Genomic DNA, 7,500 nt, shown 5'->3' with positions numbered 1-7,500 from the left:
GGGATCCCCAAAGGGCCAGATTTTGATTGACGCATCGAGTGCGCTCGACACAGAAGTTCGTTTCATGCGGTGGAATGCGAGGTTTCATTCCTGCGCTCCAAGCTGTGAAGTAGTATCCGCTTGAGTGTTTGCTTTTAGAAGGCTGTTGGCAGCCTGGTGACGATTGTTGGACCGTTCAGGGGCCATTAACAATGCTTTTCTTGGGGTTATTTCAAAGGGCAATGTTTTTCTTTGGTGCTCATTGTTGGAAGCTCTCTGCAGGTTTACAATACTCGTAAGGTGTATTCCCTTGAGATAGAGGCAAGCTCTAGTGACATCGGTTGTTCTTATAAATATTTACATTAAAATGAAATCTAATACAGAGAACGATGATTCACTAATGGTAACGTCGGTGACGAAGTAGCAGTGCGATATGATACTAACGTTATACGATACCTTAACGGCTTGTCCAATTTATGAATTTGTCGAAAAGTCATAACCGTCGCCTGGCCTACGCACCTCGGCGCACCACTCAACCTCAACCGGTGCCCGACTGACTTCTCGTGAATTTATTGCTCATCCTCTATGTAATACTCATTAATAGCGCACTAGCACGGTGGGCTGTTCACAAATTTATCGGTCTCTCGTCACACCTCCACCGCACTAGTCGTGTCCATACTTGGCACACATGATGGTGGCCAGATCTGATGAATTGGCGATAGTGCGAACTGATTTACGAGCGCTCGGGCTGCGGAAGATCGTGACAAGAAACGCGGCTGCGGCGGCGGCACATCTTGGCCAGTATGGTGTGTGGTCTGTTGCCTCTTTGCTTATCTAACTCTCGGATGCATGGAGCGTTGCAACACGGTGCGCTGATGCTCTCTTCTCTTCCGTCTAGTCGACCATCCACTATCGGCATCCTCACGGTACGTTAAAGCGGTTAGCAGCTAATTAAGTTCGCAAATGAAGGCCTCTGTCGCTGTCAGCTGCGAGGTACTGCGCGCGCGTACTCTCGTCTCGTGATGCTGCAGCGTCTCTCTCTCTCTCTCTCTCTGTGAGCGCACAAGTCAAAGGCCTTTTCATTAATTATCACACGGGTAAAGCTTGGTAAATTGAATTTTACTAGGTCCCCGCAGATGATACCGGTGGACCGAAGCGGCGTCGTGGATTCGTCGTGATGGATTATGTGGAACGTACCGTGAGGCCTTTCATAACCGGGCTGATTGCTAATGAACGTGGTTACATACCCAAGGCATACTATAGTTGGTGTATGGCCGGACCGCACCTGGATTGAATAGTCTGTGGAGTGTCCGGCCATGATAACATTCCAGTGTCGTGCTGGCTTATGACAGCTCATTTCATGTGTTTCAATCAGTTTTTCCCCCCCTTATTTTCCTTTATCTCGGGATGGCCTCGATCGACTTCTCTTCTCTGTACTTTTCTGCTCACGATCACGGCTATCAATCACTGCCGTCGCAACAAGCGGATCAGTTAACCGGACATCACTATATCCGGATAAACATGGAGATGTTTCTGCCTTCCTCCACCTGAGATAATTATGATGGTATTTGTAAATTGATATCTTGCCAAAGTATGTATGTGGAAATGTCGGGTTAGCATCGTGTGAATCAATTGGCAGACAGGTGTTTAAAAAACCATACTTAACTAGGGTGTAAAATGAACAATTACGATATTTTTGCGTCGCTTGTCGTTAGGTGGTACTTATACTAGAAACATTAATGACATAAAGCGATAAATTCCACACGAAAAGAAGAATCACATCACTAAGAAAAACAAATTTCAGTTTTATTACCTTTTTTCAAATTGTAAATAATCACTTAATACTCATTCTTCAACAAAGATCCAATTTAACAACCTGTTTCACTATATGATTGTAGTGCACAAAACACCAAAGACGCAATTTCTTTATAACTCTCATTACAATTATCCTTCATTGAATCAAAGTTGTGAAGAAAAAGATTAGCAATCGTAACGACCTTGACGATGTTTATTAGTTCATTAACACAAATAAATACAAGCTCCTTAATATACCGACGAAATGATGAACAACATTGACAAATCGTCACCGAAGGTGTAAATCGAACTTGATCGTCTGGTCGGTCGTCGAATAACACACGATCACTCTTCTGCTGGCTGGGACTACCGTTGTACATGTCACCGAGCGAAACTGTAGATAAATTTCCCTCCGAACACAGCGAACCATTACCTTAAACCGACTGGAAATAAACATAAATTTCTATTCCATCGATCGTCGCCGCTGGCACTGGGCACACCATCGCCCCTCCGTTAGGGCGTTCGACAAGTTTGCGTGGCTTTCGGAGTGTTCCTATCCGTTGAGCGCTGGTAGCTCTGGTGGCTAGCAAAGTATGAATGAGCAGAGTGTTTGCTGCGTAGGAAGCTGTTCGCTTCTACATTGCACTGCACTGCGATAGCCCGATCTGGGGCTGTCTTAGCCACGGAAACACGTTGCATCCCGCCGTTGTATGATAAGCCGAGGTTTACTTTCTACATTAGACTTTCTTTCACCAACCAGCTAGCAGCTGGCGACACTAGCGTTCGGCGGTCGTGGGATAAACTAAAAGCACAAAAAAGACCTACGCCTCAGATCGCCTCCGGGGCGCAGCATTAAACTGGAAGGTTCGAGCCTGCAAATGGAACCTTAAAATCTTCATCTCTCGTTGGTGGCGGGTCCCGCTCCAACTAGCAAGGTACGTCCGAAATAGGATCTGCAGGTGGAGAGCGACCGTAAGCAGGAAAAATGATTCATAAACTATGGTCTCTTATACGGAGCGGGCCCTTCGGCGACGGCATCGCTTACAGATAAGACGCTTCCTTCCTGCAGCAAGTGCAGCAACCAACAACCTACTAGTTGGTTGGTTGGTTGGTTGGTCGGTCGGATTCGCGTTCCCGGCATCTAATGACAAGTAATTGCCAAGTCAAGACACCGGGACCAGCGAGACGGCGGGCTCGGAAATGGTGTTTTGATAATGTCTCGATCCACGAAGAAAGCGAACTCGCCACGAGCACCAGACAAGACAAATCAGGCACGCAAATCCGACGCTCGAACGATTCCACCGTCCAATCGAAATCGAAACCAGTTCAGCAAGTCGGACGCGGGTTAGTCCCACTCACGTGTTTGCCGTGCGCGTATTTCCTGTCAGGCGGACAGTTTAGGTTGTCGGTGGGTTCGTCCGGAGGACCCTTAAAAGGATATTGAAATTTCCACGATCCATATCAATTTGCACTTTCGCACGGCGCGCGCGCGCGCGACCGCTTCGATAAAACACATCCAACAGGTTACGCTATCACTGAGGGAACTAAGTGGTGGAAACAAGTGCACTGAGGACAAACACAACCACCACCGTGAGTGGTTTGGTTGGGACTGGAATGTAAACTTTCAAGCCGATACTAGTTGGATGAGCGTTTGGCCGGCGTATCTGTAATTACTGTCGCGTAATCAGCGTAGAGTCGAATCCGAAACCAGTCACGCTGGTTGACTGAAACGGATCAAAAAAGGAAATGCTAAATGTGTGTGAGAAAGGTTTTCGATGTACTTCCTGCTGTTGTGAGACGAGACGCTTATGGGTGTAGTGGTTTCCGCGGAAGAATTTCCAGAAGGATTCATTTCACAAACCATTCGCCATAAGAAAGGTGGAACTTGTGCTCGTTTGCTACAGCATTCCTAACTAACGATCTCGCTGAAAAGGCAACGTACATGATAACAGTAGCGCTGCCAAATTAGAAGGATGTTAGATCATCTCGATCAGACCATCTTTATGCGCTTGTGCTCAAAGTTGCACAAGGAAGTGGGTCTTATCATCCGCCAAGAATAGTCCTATTCCCCGTTATCGTAAGCTAGTGAACAGACACGATCATACAAAGGTATGTGAATGGCCACGAATAGTTATTAGGTTTCGAAGTAATGAAGTCGGCTACCGAATCTCGAACACACTCCTCCTCGCGTCGGAGTAAATCTGGGCCGCTTCCGCGTGTGGCGGCAAACTCAAACACTTACTCCGTAGGTAATTGCCATGCTCTACCCATTTCCCAGCCGGCCCAAGTCTCTAGTTGAACCCATAATTTACCCAGCATGAGTACAAGCGCCCGCACTACACGTTGCATTCCAAATCCGACACTCTTGGCGAACCGTACGTTTACTTCATTTCGATTTTAGATCCAGCCAAGTTTCCGTTGTTGAGCTTTGCCTCTTTTAACATTCTTTACTTCCCCGTTTTTCACTTTCCGTTTCTTTACGCGCGCGGGCGCGCGTGCGCCATCAGCTGACGGCTTCCTGTGTCTGCGCGGAAAAAACAAGCGAAGCCAAACAGATAAATGGCCAGTGCCGGGGCCGGGGCTGTGTAGCCACACCACGCCACTGCCATAACTATGGAAATCCGTGGTAGAGCGCACGCTGGAAATGAGTGTAATTTTCCAATTTCCAAGATTATTGAGCGTTTACGGTAAGCAAATAAAGCAAAGTAGCTGCCTGGTGTGGTCTGTCGGCAACAATGTTATCGTGGCCGTGCGCGTTGGTGGTACTGGAATTGTGTGGCCAATTATACGAGAAATGCAGCAATTCCAACACTTTATTGATCATTTATCAGCTCGAATGGCTAGTAATCTCAAGTATTTGTAGCTTTTCAGCCGAATAGTAAACACCTGACATTGCGGAATTGCTCTACATTGTCACGCGTAATGTCCACCTGTGTGTCCCAGCACGTCAAATTATAAAATTGTCAAGTGTTCAAATGTATCCACGATCTCCGGGTCTGTGGTTTGGCTGTTACGTCATGCGTACGTCCCATTTTCATCTCGGCTATGGCGACGAGCATCCGAGGTGCTTCCGGTCGACATCGGATACCCTCACATGGCAGTGTTCGGCCGCTCTGAACCCGCCCGACAGTTGATCCAGTTTGGAAACGCGCACTAGCTACGTATGACGTGATGGAGGCTCGAATAGCTCCCGGGCTCCCAGAAAGGCTCGCGGGAAAGTGATCGAGGAAGGTCCGTTCGATGAGAGTATTGCTTGGGTTTAGCTCTCTTTCACCTTCGTTCACACCGGCGATACCGGCGGACTGCGAAGGCCAATCGCCAGCCCTCTGCGGAGTCGAACTGGTTCCAAAATGGTTGTTATCGAGTGATCTCGGGCCTGTATCAATTTAACCCCTCGGCCCTTGTAGTAATGGGGTCCAGCGTCTTTGCTGCCGTTGGCGGTGTATTACGGTGATGACGGCAATCTGGGCGGGACGGTGGAAGGTGGTCGCCGCAAGGGACGCTGTCGCGTCTCGTGATTACACAATCATGTGGAGCGACGAGCCAAAAAGGAAGGTCCATGCTCCTCTACGCACGCACGAACGCACGAACGCACGTACGCACTGTGCTGACGGAGTGGCAACCATATCTGCTGCACTTCCCGGTATGGTGAGGACTCCTTTTTGCCCTACGGGATTGTTCAGTTGGTTCGAGATTTTGCTGATTGATGTTTGACATGGCATCGGCATGGGCCGGCCTGGAATGGGATTGGATCATGGTCGTTAAGCCCTTTTTTCCGATCCTGTTGCACCTGGCGGTAGGCGGTTGTCCGGATATCCAACCGAATACTGAGGCGACTGAAGGTGGTGGTGTTGTTTATCTTGCACTCACTGCAATCCAGCAGCACCAGCAACACCAGGCTGGACACTGGCCACTGGCACAGGTCGACGAGCATCAATTTTTGGCTTTCGAGCTATTTCGAGAGTTCATTGTGTGCGAGTGTCGCTTCGAGGGACTTTCTTTTTTTTTTCTCGCTCGCGGACCACGGATCTCGTCACCCGGGTTTCTCATTGTTCCCGGGGCCGGAGCCGGGGCTGGGGCGTTAATATGGGGATTGGATTTAAGGGCCATTTGCTTTCTTTTGCTTGAACGCTGTGTTGTGCAAGACGACGGCATCTAATTGGATAATATTTATAATCAAAGGATGAAAAACTCGTTTTACATTGTTCTTGGCGAGCGAAACCCGGGGCGGGAGGGTTGTGATGGCTTGTGTTTACAAAGTCGTTTGTCATTCATCGGTTATCAGCTTGTTTGTGAACTATTTTATTTTTCCACTTCTCCCTCTTCCAATAATCCGGAAGTCATGTACAACAGATAGTAAATTTTTGGCTAGAGTACTTAAGCTCTGTAGCTTGTAATTTAATTATTAATTAACGTATGAAAGAAAACATCTACGCCATCGAAATTGTTATATTCAATGGAATTAAAATGTGTATTTTAAATTTGTTTACAGAAAACGATTAAAAAATAATTACAGATACAAACACTTTCTGTCTATCTTTATTTCTGTTATCTTTGCACATTAAGACTAAGAGGTTTATATTGACTGCGTAACATGTCTACTAATTGCGAATAGCTCATTTTCCTTCTTTTTGTATAACGTCCAGTTCTGAGGAAACCCAGGCACTACAACCATTTTATTTATGATTTATGAATTGTTATACACTTAACGATGTAAACGACACATTAATCCAAAACTATTCATTTCAGTGCAAACTGCACCGATAGTCACTTGGCATGTAAAGTGGATCCTAGTACTTAATATTCCTGTGAACTATAATCCTTTCATCTTTTCAAAGAAGATTAGCCATTAAATTGACTTAAGATCAACTTAAGGTGCATTTGTTTTGCAAAACTAGATGTTTGAGCATCTTAAAGGGTAAATGGATTCCGGGCTTGGCCTTGCGAGGATTGTCTTGGGCGCTTGCGCTGCAAAATTAACTTTATAAACAGATAGATAGACACAGTTAATGAACAAGGGTAGAGGCACATAGTCAATGTAACCTACCCACTTACCTTCCTTCTTTCTCATTAAACCGACGTAACAATACGGTTCAAGCGCCTATTCCAATGGACCCACAGCATCCGCACCATAGGCTAAGGGTGCGCGTAATGAGATCGCGGAAAGCCCGGCGAAACAAAACAGATCGTCGCCAAAATCTGAAACGGCACACCTCCTCCCTCGCGTCTTTCACTCCTCGTAAAGCTTTACACGAAGCCCGAAAGTGAGAGTGCGTACCCGCAGCCACCACCAACACCAGCGCCACCCCTGTAATCGATTTCGGCGGAGCCTTTCGTTTCGGTAATAAGGATCATTAAAATTCATGCGAAAGAAAGGCATGCAGCAGCCCCAGCCGCGAGCGTACGTCCGCGGAAGTGACGCCGAAGGTAATGGCTTTGATTGGAGGCTTGACAACGATCAATGAAACGCTATGCGACGCGTTCGCTGGTGACAGCGACAGGAAAAGTTATGTAACGATGTGGAGCACTGTGGACTCCGGACAGGCGCACCGTTGCCTTGCCTTGCCTTCAGGATCATGCACGGCTCCCATCTGGACCCGGGAACGGGGTGCGGCGCGGGGTTTGAGGCTGGGTTTTGTTTTGGCTCTCTATCTGCGGAGCGATTAAGCGTCGTGGAACCACGGACCCCAACCACGCCGAACAACCCAAACACCACGCCGCTGTACG

Source organism: Anopheles aquasalis, chromosome 3 (assembly GCF_943734665.1).
Source record: "Anopheles aquasalis chromosome 3, idAnoAquaMG_Q_19, whole genome shotgun sequence".
In the NCBI taxonomy this organism is placed as follows: Eukaryota; Metazoa; Arthropoda; class Insecta; order Diptera; family Culicidae; genus Anopheles; species Anopheles aquasalis.
The sequence above is the reverse complement of the archived record's forward strand: the minus strand, read 5'-3'. Positions refer to the sequence as shown.